The sequence below is a fragment of the Balaenoptera musculus genome, chromosome 5 (assembly GCF_009873245.2).
Source record: "Balaenoptera musculus isolate JJ_BM4_2016_0621 chromosome 5, mBalMus1.pri.v3, whole genome shotgun sequence".
Classification (NCBI taxonomy): domain Eukaryota; kingdom Metazoa; phylum Chordata; class Mammalia; order Artiodactyla; family Balaenopteridae; genus Balaenoptera; species Balaenoptera musculus.
In genome coordinates, this window is record NC_045789.1 from 137,110,004 (window position 1) to 137,133,069 (window position 23,066).

Below are 23,066 nucleotides of genomic sequence, written 5' to 3' on the forward strand. Positions count from 1 at the left end.
ATCTTCTAACACCACCAAGGACTGAAAATTAAGTCTTTTTTCCATTTTAGAGAATAGATAACGGGTGGAACAGAAATTTTTCTTTCAAACTACGGAAGTATCATGAAACTACTCTCAAATCCTTCGGACTTTATTAGATAATCAAGCTGAAAAGCCATGAAAAGATAAACCCTTCCTCCAGGATACAGGTGGAATAAAACCTCTGACCACATCCTCGAAACAAGGAAAGATGGTATTTTTGAAAAATATTTTCAGGGACTATAAAGGAGCCTTTGAAATTAAAATAATCAGAGCAATACAAAATTCAGAGAAGGGTTTAGAGGAGAAGTTGGAGAAATCCCAAAAAGGGAAACAAAAAGACAAAGAAATGGGAAAAGAGAAGACATTTAAGGAGATTCAGGATCAGAACAGAGGACCGGCAGTCTGCAGATGGAAGAAGCCCACTCAGTTCCCATCACAATGAATGAGACAAGATACACATCACAGCGCAGCCACCACGACATCTGCAAACACAAGGAATATCAAGAAGAGCCTAAAAACTCACACAGAGGAAAACACGGGTCACATACAAAGGAATGGCTCTGGACACATCAACTGTCACGATGAAGTTGGAAGTCAACTGAGCAGTGCCTTCCTAATTCTTCAGGAAAATGATTTCTAACCCAGGATTCTATACTCAGCCAAACTATCAACTGAACGAGAGTAAAACGTTCCAACCTTATACGAGATCTCAAAAAAATGTATTTCTTGGAAAGCTATGGTGAACATGCTCAACCAAAATAAGACAGAAAACTTTAGAAGGAGGCGTCTTACCCGGGAAAGAGGTGAAAGGAATTCTCAGGGCGATAGGGAATGTGCAGCAGGTCTAGGAAGCAACCAATTTAGAGGAAAGCAGGCTGGTGAGAGGTTCAGGAAGAATTATCCTAAGAAAAGGACAAACTGGATGATGCCCTCTGGTGTGTGAATATACAAAGAGGAGAACGACGCTTTGGGGGGTGGAGGGGGAGAAGTGACAGCACAGAAAGCTAAGCAAAACAAAGCAGGGCAATTCTCAACTCTAGGAAAAAGAAAAAAAAAAACTGCAGCAGAAGGGAAATGTAATCAAAATAGACTACATATCTCAGCTGTGAATAATATTTCCATAATCATAATAAGTGCTGCTGAATATTTAACCAAAACCTTTAACGTAATTATACTGAGAGGACAGAGGAAAAAAGAAGTGGGCAGTGCAAGGAGTGGGTAGGTGACCTAAATCGTCTCATTCCTTAGCAGGATGTCTCTCACCCAGAATCTGGAAGAAATAGCTGAAACGTTGAAAGGGGAAGTCCCTGGGGAGCAGGAACCAGGGTGGAGAAGGGTGGGGTAGGTGATTGCTGGTGTTTTGTTCTAAATCCTGTAGAACTTTTGACGCTTAAAACTATGCGCCTGTATAACTTTGTTTAAAATGGGGTATTTAATTTTTAAACAAAATCTGATACTTGACCGGCAAGAATATCAGATTAAGCAGTGTGTTCTTAAACTTTTTGGAATCCAACCCCTTCGAAAAAGAACGGAAAGCTATAAGTCCTCCCCCCAGTAAACACACACACAGGCACAGACACACAATATTTCTGCAAAGGGTATCAGGCAGTTGGTAAATTCCTGAAGGCCAGGTTAAAAGCCTTAGGATTTCTAGATTCTGCTTTCTTATAGAAGGGAAAAAAAAAAATCCTAATGAAAAACTACTAAAAACACCTACACGATCAAATGAGATCATGCTTGGTCTTCGATGCTGGTGACCATCACCTGCTGTTTCCTTGACCGCAAGATGCACCTCATTCCTAACTATCAAAGAAAGTATTGAACTTTGTTTACTGTGCTTTGCTTCAGCCTTGAAACAGGTTCTCTAAAGCTCAGGAATGTGAATCCCTGTTGGGTTGACTCAGCTGTTTCCATTCTAGAACTGGACATGGAATTATGCACTCTTCACCCCATGAGGAAGAGTCCTTCACGTCCCAAATCCCCCATGTGGGTGTTTTTTCTAACAAAGGAATTACTCTGATGACTTCTTGGTGAAAGTCCTGTAATCAGAGTGGCCCATTTAAGCACTCCAAAACACAAAGTTTACTCTGCTTCTGACTGACCTGCTGCTATAAACCCCACCATCAGCTCCACGTCGAGTCAGAAGAACTGTCTTGCCATTTAACAGCGATCTTAGCGGTCCTGCCAATTTGCTTAAAATATCTATGCCTTTTCTTTCTCTGCGAACTGAGGGTGACAATAACAGTGTCACTGGACGCTGTCATAAATGGATTGGGTGATTGTGGGAGGCCCATGTGCATCCCCTGGAACCTGTGATTTGTCACATTTGTCATATTAAAGGGGCTTCGCTACAGACCTCAGACAGGGGTATTAGATAGGGGGATTATCCTGGGGTTCTAGGTGGGCCCAATCTCATTGCATGAGCCCTTAAGAGCAGAGAACTTTCTCCAGGCAGAAGAAGAGAGACGAAGCAGAGGGGACACCAGGACTGGCCGGCCCTTGCTGGCTCTGGGACCAGGGGGCTCCGAGCAAGGTCCAGGAAGACGCCTCTAGGAGCTGGGGGCAGTCCCCCAGCTGGCAGCCAGCAAAGAAACAGGGTCCCCGGTCCTACAAGTGCCAGCTACTACCGACATATTCGGTGGACAATCTGAATGAGCTTTCCTGCAGTTCTCCTCCAGATTCTCCAATAAGGAACATAGCCCTGCAGACACCTTGTTTTTTGCCCGGTGAGATCCGAGTCAGACTTCTAACCTACGGACTGTAAGATTATAAATCTGTGTTGTTTTAAGCCACTCAGTGTGGGGCAATTTGTTACAGCAGAAATAGGAAACTCATACAGTGATATATGTGAAAATACCCAGCAGTGTCTGTCACATCATCGACGTTCAACAAGAGTCAACTGACTTCCTTAAATCAAAAGACAGGGACGGCCATACTCCATCCAAAACAACAGACCATAGACTTGTTCTGATAAATGCAGATTTGGGGAATTATAAATTGCCCAGAATATCTACATATTCTAGGCCTCAGGTAATTCACTGCCCTTCCTTTAATTTATAAACCTTTCACTGCCTGTCTTGCCTGACAAACTCTAAGTGCCATGTAGGAGAATAAATGCTGGACTGTGTGCACCAACCCGGCTCCCAAACTCTCCTGCGTACCCCTAGCAGCACCCACCACCTGCACTGAGTGATACCAGGTCTGCTTCTCCCGCTACACTGTGAGCCTCCAGCAATTCTCCAGTGAGGCAATGGGTCCCACCTTCGAATCTCTGCATGTAGCCCATACTCGGGCACATCACGGGTAATCTATCTGAACGGCTGTCAAAAGATATGACAGTGTAACTTACCATCTGCGTCTAAAGTATAAACTGCACTGCAGTTTCCAAGGTGGCTTGAGGAGAGAAGGCCCAAGGACACTGTGGTGCTGAGGAAGTTTCAGAGGTGAACAGGCCAGCGTTTTGCTGATCATGGCCTCACGGTGCCTATGCCTTCCCCGATCTCAAGAGAGGGCACTTAGGAACTAAAGTGCCCAGCAATTATGCTTCATTAAAGAAAGGTTCATAGGAACATACATATGAGACAGACTGTTAAAGGCTACATTTCTGCACATTCAGTAGCCTTACTTACAAAAGATTCACGTCTCTGAAACTTGAATTTGATGTTCCCCCAAAAGGCTAAGATATCAAACAACACTGGCCAATGAAAGATAGAAAACAATCTTAAATGAAGTTGCCTGACACCCTTCAAGCTAAGGATCATCTGTACATTAAACATTTGGAGTTTTAAAAAACCCAGATTCGTTACATTCTTAATGAAGCACTTTTTTTAAATCCTTGACAACATAATATTTTACAACTTACAAAATTACGTTACATTCATGATTTCATTTTATCCTCAGAACAATCTCTTGAGCTAGATAGAGCAGGTACTACCAACGATTAACTCCATCTTACAAGTAAGGGAACTGCAGTTCAGAGAAGTACTTGGACTTAACAAAAGCCTTACTGGGGCCAGGTTTCCTGTGCAAAAGAACAGGAGTAAGTTATCTTTACTACATTATTCACATTACATCCTGTCAACATTCAAAACGGTTTTGATGTAGCCAGCAGTGATAGACACGAACATGATAAGATATTTAAAATGGAAAAGAAAGAAGAAAAAACCATTTGGTAGGGCTTCCCTGGTGGCGCAGTGGTTAAGAATCATTGCCTGCCAATGCAGGGGACACGGGTTCAAGCCCTGGCCCAGGAAGATCCCACATGCCGCGGAGCAACTAAGCCCATGTGCCACAACTACTGAGCCTGCGCTCTAAAGCCCGCAAGCCACAACTACTGAGCCCGTGTGCCACAACTACTGAGCCCGCGTGCCTAGAGCCCGTGCTCCGCAACAAGAGAAGCCACCGCAATGAGAAGCCCGCGCACCGCAACAAAGAGTAGCCCCCGCTCGCCGCAACTAGAGAAAGCCTGCGCGCAGCAACGAAGACCCAACGCAGCCAAAAATTAATTAATTAATTAATTTTAAAAAAAGAAACATTTGGTAGGTGATGTGGGATGGCGGGGGGAAGTAACAGCAAAGACTTAGATTTATAGTCTAAGAAAAAATTTATCACTGAATTTCTAGTTCTAGGCAAACAATGCTTAAACAAGATGGTTTATAGAATATCATCATCTTAAAACTAGGGAAAGCACCATCAGTTCTTTAAGGTGGGGCAGATTCAGCGCTCTGATTAGGCCACCAGGGAAGAACTGGTTAACCCTCTTCCTCCAGTAAAGAACAAGAGGAACAACATGGAAAAGCAGAGTTCAAACGCTATCTTCTCCATCCCCAGGCATTCTCTTCCATGAAAAACCCTTTTCAGTTAATCCATATAAAAATCAGGCCTTCTTGCAGAACAAGTATTAACTAGTTTTCAGTGAAAACATTAAGACAATCTAAGGAAAAAATCAAAGAAAAAAGACAATCTAAGGAAACCACAAAGAAAACCCATTTGCGTTTCTGAAGACCCCTCCCAAAAAATAAGATCCCTAACAAAACAAACCACATGGAGTATGTAACAGAGCGCCTTTTTTAAAATTAATTAAAGACCACCAATCAAAATAAGGACAAAAATCCTACTTAACATGAAAATATAATTTGATGGCATCACTCCTTGACCAAACAGCTACCATCTATGTTTAATCCCTGTAATCATCCAAATAAGAATAGCAGAGAGGGAATTCCCTGGCGGTCCAGTGGTTAGGACTCTGTGCTCTCACTGCCGAGGGCCCGGGTTCAGTCCCCGGTCGGGGAACTAAGAGCCCACAAGCTGTGCAGCGCAGCCAAAAAACAAACAAACAAACAAAAAAAGAATAGCAGAGAAAATCATGTATCCTTTTGACAGACATGTGGCTTTAAAATAATCGAGCACACCAAATTCCCATCTTGCCAAACAGATAAATTGGGAGATTAATATTTTGAAGGATTAATTACTAGAGTCCTTAGAAGTGGAGTTTCCTTATAGGTCATTTAACATATGTAAATTTTTGCAAGTAATAATTTTAAACTATGCTTTAAACCGTTATACAAAGCCACACACACTTACTCAAGGTACTCCCAAAATTCACTTATTTCAGAGTCTCCAAATTAAAATCTCTGTTAGAGACTGGGGCATTAAAAAGCCTGCAGTTGGCCAACTTCATATGACACTCAAAAGATCAGCAACGTGGTCCTGCCAAGACTTCTGCACCCAACAACTTCATTAAGGAAAACTTCAAGCCAATTTGACAGAGCACAGATGTTGCAAGCAAAATGTGGTTACGAAGAAGATGCAAGACAATATCAAAAAGTTGCCTAGGGACTTCCCTGGTGGCGCAGTGGTTAAGACTCCGTCTGCCAATGCAGGGGACATGGGTTCGAGCCCTGGTCCAGGAAGATCCCACATGCGGAGCAACGAAGCCCATGCGCCACAACTGCTGAGCCTGTGCTCTAGAGCCCGCGATCCACAACTACTGAGCCCGCGCGCCACAACTACTGAAGCCCGCCCGCCTAGAGCCCATGCTCCACAACAAAGAGAAGCCACCACAATGAGAAGCCCACCCACCACAACGAAGAGTAGCACCCGCTCGCCCCAACTAGAGAAAGCCCGCATGCAGCAACGAAGACCCAACGCAGCCAAAAAATAAACAAATAAATAAATAAATTTATATTAAAAAAAAAAAAGTTGCCTAAGCTTCCATCATAGAACTGCTCCTTCAACTCTGAGACAAAGTATACAACCATGCAACTGTGAAAAAAAAAGAAAAAAAAGGTAGAATAAAGAAAAAGAACTTCTACTTCAGAATCTACATTTTCAAAGATCCCCATTATTTATACAACTGCCACTAAGAGAACTTTCCTCTGCTTTATTTGGTTGAAAGAATTAAAGGTTTAGGGCTGACAAGGTTCTTACCTAGTTTAAAACCCTCAAAGGTGAGGAAACTGAAGCCTAGTGGTTCTGCAGGAACGAATGGCAACTTTATTCCAGAGCCAGAATCAGACCAAACAAATTCGAATCAAGTACTCTACACGGTGCAACAAACCCTAGGAAGTAACAGCAAATGTTAATCTAAAAACCCTTAGGAGAATTGAAGAATTGCAGATTCTAAATCACAGGAAAGACTTGGCTCCCTGGTACGGAAAAAGGACCTCTCATTTAGAAGGACCTCTCATTTAGAAGGACCTCTCATTTAGATACACCTCTTCCTCTCTGGGCACTACAGCAAAACACCCTGTCCTTGAAGACCACAGCTCTCAGAGGGCTGGGCATGAGGACGTCAGGGAAGACTTCAGAAAGAAGTCACCTAAACTGAGACTGTAAGAATGGGTGAAGGCCTGGAGCTGGGCGTAGGGCAGATGGAAGAGAGAGGGCAGAGAAGGCAGAGGGAAGGGCCTGCAGGCTGTCTGGACTTCGTAACAGCGACAGCTGCAGTTAGGACCGCATTTTCATCTTGCATTCCTGTTATTTATACACCATCTTGTTCACAAAGAATTTCCATTTGGACATTAGAGCTACTTGTGCCTATAGCTCAGTCTCCTGTCTTGGACCAGAACACTCTGAAAAGGAAAAGACTTTTCAGAGTCCTGTTAGACTTGCAAGACTAACAAGGCTTGTTAGACTTTGCGTTCCCCAGGGAAAAGAATCATCCTGGAACATAATAGGTGTTTTCATAAGTTTGATAGAAGGGTAAATGAATGACCCCAGTTTATTTAAGTGGCTGAGAGATACACAGCCTGCAGGGTAGTATCAGATCTTGCCATCAGGCTGAAATCCACGTCTCCCGATCCACAACCTCACCGCCGCTACTCCTTCTGTAAACCTGACCTCTAACTGTAACTGCCTTGGCCTCATTCCGTGGGTGTGGATTCCCCTCCTTCAAACGCACTTTCCAGCCCGCCAAATTCTTGGGAAAGTTTCCTCCACTCTCCAGGCGCTGAGAGAGCTGCAAAGTTAAATCTGGCTTTCCAGACCTTTTTTTTTTTTTTTTTTTTTTTTTTTTTCTTCCCAATCCTAACGGAAGAAATCAAGAAGCGCCGGGCAGAGGGACCAGGCTCCCTCCAATCAGAGCCGGCTCCCGCCGGGCCGGCCGAGCCTCGCGCCTGAGCAGGAAACGCGGCGGCCTGACTCGCGGTCCCCAGGCGCGGTGACAGCCCCGCGCTCCCCGGGGACCGGGCCGGGGAGAGGAGCGGGTTCCCGGGGAAGTGCAGCCGCTTCTGCTCAAGTGGCAAATAAGGCAGTAAATAAAACAGCGGGTCAGCTGTCAGACGCAGGCCATCTATGTGCCCCACGCACAGCCGGCTACAGCCCGACGGGCGCCACTACCCGCACAAGGACACCCCGAAACACATGGAACCCCCAACACACACCTACGCACGCGCGCGCGCACACGCACACTGCTGGGGGACAGAGGGGAGCCTGCCCCCGGTACTGATCACACCCCGACGAGCCGCGGGGGGAGGGGACGGGGCACAGCCCTCCCACTCGCAGGGTGGCCAGGACACCGCGCGCGCGGGTCCACGCAGAGCCACCCTCAGTGACACACAAACACTCAGTGAACCAGTCATGGGGTGGGGAGCGAGAAAAAGCCCCCACTCTCAGAGTGCCCAGGATCCCTACGATCGAGGGTCCACGCGGTCACCCTCAAGCAGACACAGCGAACCAGTCACACCAGGGGGGAAGGGGAGGGGGGACAGAGACAGTCTCCCACTCTCAGGATGTCCGGGATCCCCACGCGCGAGGGCCCACGCAGAGCTACCTTCGGGGACACAGCGAACCAGCCACTCCGAGTGAGTGGGGACCAAGACAGTCCCCCACCCTCAGGGTCACCAGGACCCCGCGCGGGGCGTCACGCGCGAATCCACGCGGAGTCGCGGCAGGCGCGGTGCCCCCTCGGTGCCACCCCGAGGCCGAGACCATGCCCGGCGCCCGGACGCGCGACGGCCCGGTCAGTCCCCCTCTGCGTCCCCGTCCCACAGGCGCTCAGGGCGGCGGCCGCCAACTCGGGCAGCGACCTCGCGGCGCCCCTCTCGGACCTGCCACACCCGGCGGGGACCCCAGCCCGGCCCAGGACCCCTGCCGCCTGGGACCCCAGTCCAGCCCCGGGACCTCCGCCCGGCCGGGAACCTCGTCCGGCTCGCGGACCTCGGTCCTCTCGGGGACCCCCGCCCGGCCTGGGACCCCTGCCGCCTGAGTTCCCCGCCCGGCCTGGGACCCCCGCCCGACCCGAGACCCCTGTCCGGCCCAGAACCTCGCCCGGCTCCGGGACCCCTGCCTCCCGAGGACCCCCCGCCCGGCTGGGACCCCCTGCCGCCTGGGACCCCGTCCGGCCCCGGGACCTCCGCCCGGCCGTGGGACCCTCTCCCAGCCCCGGAACCCATGTCCGCCGGGGACCCCCGCCCGGCCCGGCCCCGCCGCCCGCCGCCTCACCTCAGGCCGCCTCCCGGGCAGCGCTCACTCCTTGCCGGAGGTGCACTGGCCGAGCGAGACGGAGCCGAGCAGCCCGCAGAGCCGGAGTCGCCGCAACAATGGAGCCCCGGGGCGGGGCCGCCTCGCAGCCGTCTCAGCCCGTCTCGCGCTCAGGCTCGGGCTCCGTCTCCCACTCTGCGCGGAGCAGCTGCCGGCGAGAGGTTGCAACTGCGCTGGGGCAACGCGCAGGCGCACTCGCCCCGCCCGCGCCCCTCCGCCCCGCCCCCGGCGGCGCCCGGCGCTCGGGGCCCGCCCCCCAACCAATGGAGAGGGAGCTGCGCGCAGGGGGCGGGGCCTGGAGAAACAAAGGGAGGTGGGGCGGGGCCGTTCCAGGGCTGGGCTGCTGGGTCCCGCGGGGGCCGGACCCAGAGCGACCGGATCCGCGGACCAACCCGGTCCGACCCGGGGAGGCCGGGCGTAAAGTCCACTTGGAATCCGCTCAGCAAGCCGTGCTCATCCCAAACCCGGAACTCAAGTTTATCGGATTGGCCTGCTTTACAGAAAGGGAAACTGAGGCCGAAGGAGCGAGACCACCTGCCCCCCACGTCACAAAGTCCCATTCACTCGTTCATCTTTTATTCATTCAACAAACATTTTCGCAGCCCGTAAGGTGTACGGTCGGAGTGGAGTAGAGGCAAACTTGGCCCTCCCTTAAGGAGCTCCGTCAGGCAGGACCAGAAATTTCTCGGAGTTACTTTAACCCAGGATAAAGGAGTGCAGAGCAGAGCTGTTTCCCTTTCCTACCTCAAAGCTTTTGTGCCTACGCAGTTCCCCATCTGCAATGCTCCCCTCTCCCCACCTGTCACCCCCCCGTATATCCAAGTACCAATCATCCATAAAACCTCTGTCCTCGCCGTGTTTGATCTTTGGGCGTCGTGTGACCCCGCATTCCCGGTTTTCCTCCCTATCACTAGCGGCTTCTCCGGGATACACCCCTTCTCTGCCCAACCTCTCGGTGCTGGGGTGTTAGGGCGGCCCATGGCTCGGGCATGGACCCTCCTACCGAGAATCTCAGGCTCTCCCAGGCTTTCAACCATCCACAGACTGTGGTGACTGCCTGCTCTGTATTTCCAGCCCTGATCTCCCCTGCATCCGCAGCTGGACGCCCAGGAGGCATCTCAAACGTCTCACCATCAAAACAAAGTGCTTTATTCAATAACCCCCACCTGCTCCTCCACGTTCTTCTTTCTCAGTAAATGGCCTCTCCATCCGCCCAGGTGCTCAGCTTGAAACCTGAAATCCTCCGGGACTGCGTTCTTCCCCTCCCCCCTCCCCCCCCCACCACCGCCAAGCCTGCCTTCTCTGCATCCCCACGCATCCGTGGCCACCTTAGTTACAGCACTAGCTGGAGCTTTCCATCTGAGTGGTTTCCTCTCACCCCCAGTGAAGTGTGACCTCTCTAGGACAAGGCAGGGGTCTGACTGAGTCATTTCTCGTGCAGAACAGAGCCCGGCACCCTGAAGGCACTCAGGGTTGCTGGTAGAAGGAATGGATGCATGGATAAGGTCTTGACAGTGACTGGGGCAGACCCTATCCCCATCTCTCTACACACACACACACTCACATGCACACACACAGGCACACCACTGAAAGCCCGGTTTCCAGTCTGATTTGCCAAATTCCTCCCTGGAGATAAGAAACTTCCCCATGCCTCTTCAGCCAGGCCCCATGTTTGGCGGATGTACTCAGAGATCAGGAACAAAAAATCTCAGGAAGGAAAGTAGTTACTGCAAAGGACAGCACCGGGTCCCAGACCTCTTTGCTCACGCTGCCCTCTGCCTGACACACTTTTCTCCCTCTACCTGGCCAACTCCCACTGACCCTTCAGTGTCTCACCTTCAGTGTCAATTTCCCCAGGAAGACTTTGTAGCCACCTCCGCGCCAAGTACAACCATGGCAGACACACCCTGAGGTGACCCCCAGTGAGTCACACCCTTGTATGATCTCCCCGTCTTGGGTTCAGGCAGAACCTGTGACAGCTTCTGGCCAATACAGGTGACAGGGGTGATGAACTGTCACTCCCAGGTCACATTACATTACATAAGAATTTGTCTTAAAGGGTACAAATGAACTTATCTACAAAACAGAAATAGTTACAAATGTAGAAAGCAAACTATGGTTACCAGGGGTAAGGGGGGGAGGGATAAATTGAGAGATTGAGATTGACATATACACTCTACTATGTATAAAAAAGATAACTAATAAGTACCTTCTGTATAGCACAGGGAACTCTACTCAGTACTCTGTAATGACCTATTTGGGGAAAGAAGCTAAAAAAAGAGTTGATACGTGTGTATGTACAACTGATTCACTTTGCTGTACAGCAGAAACTAACACAACATTGGAAATCAACTATATTCCAATAAAAATTAATTTGAAAAAAAGAATTTGTCTTAGACTATAAGGAGAGGTTCTACCTACAGGCTTTGGAGAAGTCGCCTGTGGATGGTTGTAGGACCTGAGTATTGCCTCCAGCTGACAGCCAGCAAAGAGCTGGGCTCCCGGTCAGGCAGGCCTGCAGAAGTGACTTCTGGAACCAACCTGAAGGAGCTTGGCAGGACTCTTCCCCAGTCAAGCCTCCAGGTGAGGATGCAGCCCAGACAAACACACTGAGTGAGCCCTGAGCAGAGGACCCAGCTAACATGGGCTAAACTCCAACCCACAGAAACTGAATTAAGAAATGTGTGTTACATTAAGCTGCTGTATTTGTGGTTATTTGTTATGAAACAATAAAAAACTAATACTAGGTCCCCTCCCCCATACATATACTCATAGCCCCCTGTACTTCTTTCTGGCATTCATCACAATTCTACTAATTTGTTTAGCATCGCTCCCTTGCCACCAGCATGAAAGCCCCATGAGAACAGAAACGGAGTGTGTCTTGCTCATCACTGTGCTTCAAACGCCCTCACAGTTTTCTTCTAAGGCGATTGGTCAAAGGTAGACCAATCCATCAGCGGGTTGGCTGACCCTACTGTCCTTCCCAGCCCCCTTTTCCCTGGGCATATTCCATTAGAGACACGCGAATAGTTTACTGCCTTCCTAACCTCCCTTATAGCCCAAGGTGGCCGTGTGTTATTGTCCTGGCCAGTGAGACACAGGGGAAGTTGGCAGAAATGTTTCCAGCAGTGGTGTCCTGGAGCCACTGTGGACCAGACCATGAGAGCCAATTGCTCATTGTTTAGGAATTTTGCAAGTCAGTTGTTAAACCCAATCATTACTCAAAAATTAAATTATATAAACTTACAATGAGAATCATATTAAAAGCAAAGATAATAAATACTGAAAATTCCTCCCTTCCTCATTATTTCACTGCAGTTTACAATGATCTATGCCACTGAGGATTTTACATCTATCGTTAACTGTACGATAGAAATAGTATATAACGGTGTGCTACAGCCATCTCTTCCCATACCCGCAGCTAGCAATGTCATGTTGGTAGCTTGAAATCAGATGTGGTAGGAGAATTTATACCACAGAAATTGGTAATTGCTACAAATCAGGACTTCCTTCCTTCCTTCCATCCCCTAGAATGCCGGTAATTGAAGATTTACCAGCACATCTTCTAGGGAAGATTTTTCTCCCCCAGGAAAGGAATAGATACAGCTTTTTCTAAGCAGCAGGGATTAGTACCTGGAACACACATGTGATGTCTGGAGCTGTAGCAGCCATCTCACAACGACAAGCAAAAGTCAGAATCAGAGAGATTCTGACTCTCCTACCCCGGAGCCACTGAATCAAGACCAGGAATCATCTACCTCCAGATTCCCTATTAGGTAGGAAAAACAAAAGCCTTATTGATGTAAGCCACTGTTAGTCAATGTTTGTGTTACTTACAGAATTCCTAACTGAAGTGTGTAGACATTCAAGAAATGTGTGTCAAATTAATAAACTCAGCCTGACCATCCTTCCTCATCAGTGGTCATCCTGTTTGGGCTTATGTCCACTAACAAGAAACTCACCACCCATTAAACCAGTCAGGGTATGATTGCACAACTCTGACTAGTAGAAAGTTTTTCCCCATATAAAACTGAAATTTCGGGACCTCTTGAACCTCAGAAAATAAGTCCAATCCCTCTTTGCCACCACAGCCCTTCTGATGTAAGGAGAATGTTCATTTGATGGGAAAATAAATCAAGGTTTATTGATCCAAGAGCTGGGCCAACACTCTTTGTAGAAGTTCCTGACCTAGTTTGATACTGTGAAGGGCTATGAGGTAGGGTTAGTGACCAGAGATGTCTTCCAGATTCTTCCAGTAACACATCTCTTGAGGGAGAAAATTAAATACAAACTATTTATATCACAAGGTAAGGTGCATTTCCATGACACCTTTGATGCAGTCTTCCTAGATTCCGGAGCCTAGAGGGAGCAAAGATCATCTATGGCAACTGGGCACCTGTGGGAAATCCAAGCCCAGGTTAGGATGTGATGTGAGTTCACCAAGGCACTGAAAGCCCACAGGGCTGCCGCACTGGTCATGTATCGCTACATAACATGTTACCCCAAAACCTAGAGGCTTAAAACAACTTATAAGTATTATCTCACAGTTTTGGTGGGTCAGCAATCTAGCACAGCTCAACTGGGTGCCTCTGGTTCAAGGTCTCTGACAAGGTTGCAACCAAGCTGTTGGCTGGGGCCACGGTCTGATGTGAAGGTTTGACTGGGGGACGGATCTGTTTCCAAGTCACTCATATGGCTTCTTGCAGGCCACATTCCTCACAAGACGTGAAACCTATGCAGGGCCACTCGCAACACAGCAGCTGACTTTCCCCAGAGCACCTGAGATGGAAGCTACACAGGTTACCGGAAGTTACTATCAACTTCACCATGTTCAATCAGAAGCAAGTCAGAAGGTCCAGCCCACACTCGATGGGAGGGGACCACACGAGGGTGGGAACACCAGGAAGCAGGGATCACTGGGGGTCTTCTCAGAGGCTGCCTACCAAGCTGCTGAAAACTCATGATTAAAATAAAATCTTAGGACTTCCCTGGCGGTCTGGTGGTTAACACTCTATGCTTCCACGGCAGGGTGCACAGGTTCGATCCCTGGTCAGGGAACTAAGATCCCACATGCCACGTGGTGGAAAGTAAAATAAAATAATAAAATGAAATGAAATAAAATAAAATAAAATCTTAAAAGCAGACATAGAAAACAAACACCATATTCTGGGGAATAACAATAAGACTTACAGATAACTTCTTACCCAAAATAATGGAAGTCAAAAGACAATGGGATAACAGTCTCATAATGTTGAAAGAAAAAACAAAAACACAACAAAACTGTTCATCCGTCTCCTCCAAAAGCTACAACCACTTACATGCACTGTTTTCTGTCTCCTTCATGCACATGGCATGATAGGAAAAGAGCCACTTCCCAGCTGGCCCTAAGCATGTCATTCTCCTGCTCTGCTTGGTGCCTTTGCAAACACTGGTCCATCAAGTTATTATGGTGGCTTGGTGTTTGGAGAAATCATAAGTTTGAGAGTAATAACAACCATCTCTTGAAACCCAGCTCTAAGGCCTGTATGACCTTGGCAAGTCTCTTAGCTTCTCTGAGTCTCAGTAGCCACAACAGTCAAATATGCATGATACCTACCATGCTGGATTTTTCTGAGAATTAAATGAGATCATATATGTAAATTGCCTGGCACCTAGTAAGCACCTTATAGATGTAAGTTCCTTTCCAGCTCAAGCTCTGACCTGGCAAACTGCTACTCATTCTTCAAGACCCAGCCTCAGCCCCCTTGGGTCTTTATAATCAAAGCTAACCTTCAGGGTGGCTTCCCATACAAATATATGTGCTTTTCTCTGGGAAAGGAATTTTGAGGTTTGCTCTTAAAGCACTATCTCCGCCCCCTTCCTTTGCCTTGGGCTGCTCCCAGGAGAAGAGGTTGGAGGGGCCAGGCCTTGAGGCAGAGAGACTGATAGGGATACTTTTGCCATGATGCTGGAGAGAGATGCAGCTTGAGAGGAGGTCGTGGCAGGGAGGCTGGGGTGGAGGATATGGGTTCCAGAAGGAGATTCAGCAGGACCTGCTGATTGGCTGGAGGATGAGGGGCCGGGAGGAGTGCAGACTGGACCCTGCTTTCCCACATGGCAATGGGAGAGATGGTGGAGGGGCGAGGAAGTGGGGGGGGACAGCAGGTTTGGGGTGCGTGGAAGAAGACAGTCCTGTCTATTGCATGTCACACACGAGGTACCCACCTCCAGGGGGAGGTGCTCCGGAGAAAGCTGGCCATGAGGCTCAGCGGATGTCTCGAATGTCCTCACGGATGTCTGCGAGGGATGAACAGAGTCACAGGCTTGCGGGAGACTGTCCCGGGACATGGTGCTGAGTGAGCAGAGTTTGGCAGAGAACCAGGAGGGTGTGGTATGACCGAGCTCAAGGGAAGAAAGGGGGTCCGAGGAGGGAGGGCTTCAGAGAGCAAATGGCCAGGTGAGGGCAGTCCGGTAGGACCCAAGTGCATCCTTTGGGTTTACTCCCAGCGCGTTCGTTGATGACCTTGGCAAGGAGAGTCATGTGAGGTGGAGGAGGTGAACAGCAGACAGAGTGGACTGAGGTTTGGGGGGGAGGTACAGGAGGCACCTTGGGAATACACATCTGAGTCCGAATGGGGGAGAGGCTCGGGCAGTGGCTGGAAGGGTGAAGGGTGAGGCAGAGGGAGGGCCTGTTGGCATGGATGATGGCGTAGGGGATGTGTTATTCTTTTAACGGGAGAGACCTGAGCGTAAAAATACCAACGGGAAAGAGGCAGGGGAGTGATGGAGGGAGAGAGGAAGTGAGAAGAGGAAGAGAAACCAGTATGAATTGGGAGCACATGCCTGCCAGGCAGACTGGAAACGATTTGAACCTCCTCAACCCTATGACATTAACTGACTAATTCAGCAATTACTGAGTGCCTACTATGTGCCAGGCAGTCTTTTGGGATCTCAAGATACAACAGTGAACAGGATAGATAAAAATCTGGAGCTTACCTTCTATCTGGGGTGGGAAGAGCAGACAGAAAATACGTGTGTCAGGAGAGGATAAATACTAAGGAAGAAACAAACAGGATAAAAGGAGAGAGTGACAAGAGAGGGTGTTTTTTATACAGGGTGGTCAGTCCTGGGGGAGGGGAAGTCCCTTCTTCCATAGTGACAGGGAAGGAAGGAGGAAAGGAAGGCTGTGTCGGAAATAGGCTCAGCATAAGCACAAGGTCTGGACAACACGTTTTAACCCACGTCTTGCTGCCCCTCCTTACTCTCCTTTGTACTCTGTTCTTCTCCACCAAACTCTGCCCTACTGTAGACCCTGCCCTACTGCAACAGCAGCGGTGCCAATCACCCACGCTCCCTCCATGGCCCTGCACGGTTATGCCAAAGGGCTCTGCTTACACCTGGGAAGGCCAGAGCACTAGGCTGGCTGTAAGAGTACACCTTTCTTTCCCCGCCCCCTGGCAGGGGTGGCCTGATGGAAGACAGGTATCCCCAGAAGTAGCCCCAGAAACCAGAACTCCGTACAAATGGTTTAAGCATGGAGGAGGGAAGGGCCGGGGAAGGTAAGGAAGGTGCCAAGGGAGGCGTGTTCAGGAGCAGGTGGCCGCTGTGGGCAGTGGGAACTCAAGCCCAGTGTGGACAACCTCGGAGATGTCCCACCCATGGCGGAGGGTCTGGGGAGCCTCACTGGTTAAGGGCTGCCCCGGAGGTGGGTTAACTCCCTGGGGCTCCAGGCCTGCCCTTCACGTAGGCTGAGCAGAGCCCAAGGCCAGAGATGCAGATGCTCTCATAGGAGCCTCCAGATGATCACGGATCCTGTGGGCCCCAGGCCTCCAGGAAGGGCCCAGCGGCGTCTCCCTGGCAGGGTTCACAGGTCATTATGAGCCGAGGTGGAAAGTATCCCGGGCACAGCCAGGCTACTGTGGAGCCCAGGGCAGGGAGGGCCCCAAACCCCAGATATACTGTGCAGCTCCTGGAGGCTCCAGGCAGCTTCCGGTCCTAAGCCTTTGCTGTGCTGTGTCCTCGGCCTAGAATGCCTCTTCCACCCGTCCTCACTCCGGCCTTCACTGGCTGACCCTTGCTCACCCCTCTGAACTCAGCTGTAGTGGGGCTGGGTGTAGGAAGCCTTCCCAGATGCCCGCCCCGCTCCCAGTTAGGGTCCTTCCCATACCCCCACCTTCCATCACAGCACTTCTACCTGTGCTGCTGTTGCCTGTTCCTGTGACCCTTGTACCGGTCAGTCAGGCTGCATAACAAAATACCCAGACAGGGACTTAAACAACATTATCTTATTTCTCATCGTTCTGGAGGCTGGGAAGTCCGAGATCACGATGCCGGCAGATTCAGTTCCTGGACAGAGTTCTCTTTCTGGCTTGTAGATGGCTACCTTCTCCTGTGTCCTCCCATGGCCTTTTCCTAGGGCCTGTGCAAGAAAACTTTCTTCCTCTTCTTATAAGGCACTGACCCTATTGGATTAGGGCCGCACCCTTATGACCTCATTTAACGTTAATTACCTCTTTACAGGCCCATCTCCAAATACAGTCATACTGGGGGTTAGGGTTTCAACATATTAATTTGGGTGTGTGTGTGTGAGACACAATTTAGTCCATAGCACATCTCTTCCATGGGTTTGTGATCAGTTCTTGAGGTCAGGGACAGTATCTTCTTCATCTCTGTTTTGTCACGCCCAACTCAGTAATATTTGTACATAAACAGGGTTATCTGAATGGAAGGAAGAGTGGTAACAGTTTGGGGAGAGGGGTCATATCATGGAAGTCTTTGCAGAGAGGATGATGTCTCAGCTGGGTATTGAAGGATGAATAGGAGTTTGCTAGATGGGGCCAAGCAAAGAGCCCTTGCTAAGAGCGCCATGTTTGGGAGGGAGGTGAGAAGATGATGCTCAAGAAATAAGGCTGCCAGAACGGAGGAGTAAAGAAGAGTCTGGAGAGGGAATCAGTGGCCACATGGTGCCCGTGAAGGAGTCGGAGGACAGGCCACGGAGGTCCCTGCAGTGAGGTGTCCGGGCAGGAGGTGGCACAGTCAAGCCTGCACTACAGACCAATTGCTGCAGGCCCCTGAGCACAGTGTGGGCTGGGGAATGATGCGGCACGTAAGTATCAGGACAGAGAGATTCGGGGCGTTGGAGGCGGGAAGCACGGGCAGGATGTGGCGCTTGCTCTGTGGAGCGCTCAGAAACGATGTGCAGCTGAGGAGGGTTCATGGTGCTCAGGCTGCAGACAGGAGAAAAGGAAGCCTCTATTATTCATGAAACCTGGTTCAGTAATAGCCTGGCAGCCTCTGGCGGTCACCAGGGAGGCACTGATCTCCTTTCTCATTTAATTTGTCAGAAGTGCTCTCACACTTGGGGACGTGCCCTCTCAGCCCGTGGGCTGGGAACTGGGCCGGGAACTGGGCCAGGTCCTGGCTCCCGTAGCACAGGTGGATGACTTCCCCGATACCAGGGTTTCTTCCGCTCCTGAAGGTGGGGGAGGGGGAGGCCGGGGAGGGGGAGACAAGGGGCCAGGGGAACTGGCTTCTGGAATGATCCAGCTTTCACCTGTTTAGTAGACAGCTTTCCCTCTGGAGCGGCAGCCTGGGAACTAAGAAAGACAATGGCAAGGGGTGGAGGTGATGTAGGGGAAGGGAGCCTGGACAGGAGCAGAAGGAAAGTGGGGGTGATGGCCTTGGAGGAGGGGGGAGAGGCGGGGGCAGTGGCAGTGGGAGGGGCAGCTGGGGCTCGGCCAGAAGGAGCCCACCCTCCACCTGCCGAAGACTGAGCAGCAGGGCACGCTCAGTGCCCTCGGGGCCGGGGCCGGCGGGCCGTCTAGGGATCCTCGTAAATGAAGGGTGACTGGAAGTGACTTCCCTCTTGGCCTGGGACAGCATCTTCCCCATCCAGGACACAGCTGGCCACCGCCCTCGCTGGCGCAGTGGAGAGTGTCCCTGACTGTCCACAAAGACGGAGGCTTCTCTGGGTGGTGAGATGGAGCAGCTGCGGGCCTGGCCTGAGGGCGACCTGCGCCCAAGCTCTGCCCAGGGATCTCGGGGCAGGCACCTGGGAGACGACGCCCCTTGTCCAAATGCAGAGGGCGGACTTTAGGTCTTTTATCTGACATTCCCTGTGCCTCAGTTTCCTCATCTGCAAAGTGGGGATTATGGAAGGGTCCGCCTCATAGTATTATTGTGAGGACCTCAGGTGCTCAGAACAGGGCGGGACAGACAGTGAGATCTGTAAGTGGACGCTACAACGATTCACTTCTTCACCTCCCGCGGGAGCTGTGCCCAAGCCAGGTCCCAGGCCTGGGTTCTGGGGATGGGCCTGGAGGCCCTCCTCCCTCTGCTTCCCCGGGAAGGGGGGCTCACAGGCAGGCCCCCTCCTGGTGGTGCTGGCCGGCGAGGGTGCTTCTACCACCCCCTGTGCCACCAGGTGTCAGCCAGTGGGACCCTAGGTCCAGGTGCGGGTCGGGTAGGAAGTGGACCATTCTTGCAGACTTTTCTGAGCTAAAACACACTAAGCAACGTCTTCCAACTCAGCTGTTCCAGAAGCTCTGCATTGGCGTTTCGGAGTCTGGTGCATTAAGGAAACTGACACAGTCCCTGGTTCCTCGTCCACCTCCTGTTGGTTTTCAACTGGCTCAGAACTTAGAGCAGGGGTGGGTGGGCTTAAGGACAGCCCCAAGCCACCCCCAGGGCCACTCACGATGTCCTGCATGCTTGTGACGGGCCACTCCAGCTCCGTCTCCTTCCTGCTTCCCCCTCCTGCTCTCCTGACCAACTTCTCTCTGTGCCCCCTCTTTACCGCGTGGCCCCTGCTGGCTTGTGCTCCGGCTGGGTGTCCCCTGCTTTTGTCCACCCCCCGGTTGGTTCATGCATCTCATCGTCCGGCTCCCTGAGAGAGTGCTGACTGGGTGGACCATCTCCACGCAGAACGAAGCCTCTCGGGCTGGGGCTGGGGAAGAAATGCCCCACAGGGTAACCAGGGAGTCTGCTCTGCAGGGGTCTCAGGGGCCATTCTTGGTCTGGTTACCTGTGCTGGGGGCAGCAGGTCATGGGCAGGACATGGTGATTTGTGGGTAAAGCGCATTAAGGAGGGGGCGCGGAACACGGCAAAGCCTCGGAGGGACTGGGGTCCGTGTGGTGCTGGTGGGCAGCTGGGCACTGATGAATGAGGGCAGCTCACCTGCAGAGGATGGTGACCGGGGCAGCTGGGGGCCTCTTGACGATTCGTACAAAGAGCCACCGAAGGCACGGGGGGTTGAACATGGGGACAAGAAGGCCTCGGGGAGCCTGGGCTGTAGAGCTGGGAGTGCCCACCAATAGAGCGGGTCCTCTCCCCTTCTCGACACACAGGTGCCGTGCTTCCCAGATGCCTTTGCAGCTGGGTGGAGCCACGTGACTAACTCTGACCAATGGGCCTGACTGGTGGTGACACGTGTCACTTCTGAGCCAAACCCTAGGATGGGCTGTGTGATTTGCCAGCCTCTCTTCCTCCTCACATTCAAAGCAGTGAATTCTGAAGCGTTGGGTTGAGATTTCAGTGGCTTAGAAGGCACAGCTACCCTGGGGAGAAGGGTCCAGAAAGGAGGCCTGTAGGCTGACATCTCCCTGCCCCATCAGTCTCGGGGCTCCTGACACAGGCCCAGGCTGGGGCCAATTCGGGAAGGTTGGTGCCATTAGCAGACACCAAGGCTGGCGTGGAGAATGGGGCCAGACTTGGCTTGGGACTTTGGGGTGGGCAGCTCCTTAGAACCCGAGACAGCTGGGGCTCAGGTGGGGGTGTAAGCTCTGGGGGACACGGGCTGGTTGTGCATACCTCCAGCACCCGGGACAGTGCCAGGTGCAGACGGGGGCTCAGCAAATGTACTCTAAATGACCCTACACACCAGGCACCAAACGGACACTCCACTAGCCAGAATGACAGGACCCGAGCCTCCTGCAGCAGCCGGTCTTTCCGGTCAGGACACTGGGAGTTTCTAATCTTCCAGGTCTGCACTGTCTAATCGGCAGCTGCTAGTCACGCGTGGCTACTTAAACTGACCTTTAAACTAATGAAAACTTAAAACTGAATTCCCTAGTCACACCTGTCACGTTTCAAATGCTAGTGGCTGTCATACTGGACAGTGTGGGTACAGAATGCTTTGCAGAAAGTTCTACTGGGCTGCGCTGCTCTAGAAGCACCGATACCAGGAGAAACTCTGGGCTCCAGTCCTGTTACCAAATATTCCAATGACGGGTCACAGAGCACTGTTATAAAACTGCCAGCCCTCTTGGAGGGAAAGCATCAGTAAACAGGTAAGAAGAATGTGCTGGGGAACTATATTCAATATCCTGTGATAAACCATAATGGAAAAGAATATGAAAAAGAATGTACATGTGGGTATAACTGAATCATTTTGCTGCACAGCAGAAATTAACACCACATGGTAAATCAACTATACTTCAATAAAATAAATTTAAAAATTAAAAAAAAAATTAAAAGAAGAGAGAAAATACAAGATGTCCCCAAATCAAAGTGAAACTGTCATTTGGGAAAAAAAGAAAAAAAGAAGAAGAATGTGCTGACACAGGGGCGGGCATTGGTGGGGAAATTCCTAGAGTCAGCAGAGGGGCCTGTCTGAGGTGAGAACTTCAGAGCCAAACCAAGAGGGGAGAGAGGGGCCCTGCCTGGAGAAGAAGCACGCCCCCAACTCCAGGAGGGAGGAGAGCACGTGCAAAAGCTCAGGGCTTGTGCTGAAGGAAGGCAGCGTGGCTGTGATGTATGGGACAGAGGCCGATCCCGTGTGGAGCAGGGAGAGGGGAGAGTGGGGGGTCATAGAAGGTGCTGTTGGGAGCTTGACATGATCCAACTGATGGTTGCAAAGCATCACTCTGGCTGTCTGTGAAAAATGACAGGTCCAGGAGGTGAGAGTGGGGACAGAAGGCTGATTGGGAAGCTGGGTTCACCCAGGTGAGAGGTGAGGGGGGAGGGAGTATGGTCAGGGTGACCACATGTCCAGTTTGCCTGGGACAGGCCAGGTGTATGCTGTGTCCCTGGGTCATTGGTAACAGTGCCACCATCCACTCTCAGGCTGTTTTCTGATCTGGATAATTCCATGACAGTGTCTGCTGAGATGGAGAGATACAGAGAGATGCTTCAGGGTGGAACCAGGACCTCCGACAGGCCGTCCTTGGGGGTGAAGGAATGTGCTGGTTTCTGACTTGCAAACCCGGGTATACTAAAATGGGGCAGATTGTGTACATGTGGACAGGCTTCTGGGGCTTTATGAGAGTCAATAATGTCATTGGAATAAGATTAGAAACTGCTGTGGATTAAATGTGTCCCCCAAAACCATATGCTGAAGCCCTAATCCCCAGTGTGATGGATTAGGAGGGGGCCTTTGGAAGATGATTAGGTTGTGAGGGTGGGCCCCTCACAATGGGATTAGTGCCCTTTGAGAAGCTGAGCGAGATGAGAAGAGAGATGATCTCTCTCTGCCCTGTGAAGACACAGCTCACACATCTGTAAGCAGGAAGCAGGCTCTCACCAGAACCCGATCGTGCCAGCACCTTGATCTTGGACTTCAGACTCCAGAACCAAGAGAAAGTAATCTTTGTTGTTTAAGCCCCCAGTCTATGGTTTTTGTTACAGCAGCCTGAGCAAACAAAGGTAGAGATTATAAAGCATTCCATCCCAGGATGACATCTGCCGACCTGCTGGGCCCTCCCTGGAGGGAGCCCGGCCTTCGTTCTCTTCCCTTCCTTAGCCATGTGCTCCGGCCATAACCAGCAACCCAAGTTTCCGGAACCTGGGAAGCTGCCTCTGGCTCAGTGTCCACTCCTGCTGTTCCCTCTACCTGGAACACCCTTCCCTTCCTTGGCCTCTGGGAACACCTCCTCATCTGTCAAGAATAAGTTTGGCAACACCTTCTCAGAAAGCCCAGCCCCCTGACCTCTGGGGTGTATATGGTGCCTCCTCTGGACCTTCTCCAAAGGGTCAGTTTTATTGTCATTGTCTGTTTGCTGGTCTGTCTCCCCAGCCTGACTGGGGGCAGGCATAATGCCCCAGGTGTCTCCTTCAGCACCTGATGCCTAGCTGAGGGGCTCTAGAG

At 50.9% G+C, this 23,066-nt stretch overlaps 1 protein-coding gene across 3 annotated transcripts in view; it reads right to left on the minus strand.

Moving 5' to 3' along the window:
- Nucleotides 1-9,178, minus strand: part of AFAP1 (actin filament associated protein 1) — a 155,352-nt gene extending 146,174 nt beyond the window's left edge. For 2 of the 3 annotated variants that reach the window (XM_036852776.1, XM_036852774.1), the window contains exon 1: nt 8,965-9,178. The gene's annotated coding sequence lies outside the window, so the exon portion shown is untranslated. The remainder of the gene's footprint in view (nt 1-8,964) is intronic. The other variant, XM_036852775.1, reaches the window with a different exon arrangement.
- Nucleotides 9,179-23,066: the final 13,888 nt, after the last annotated feature.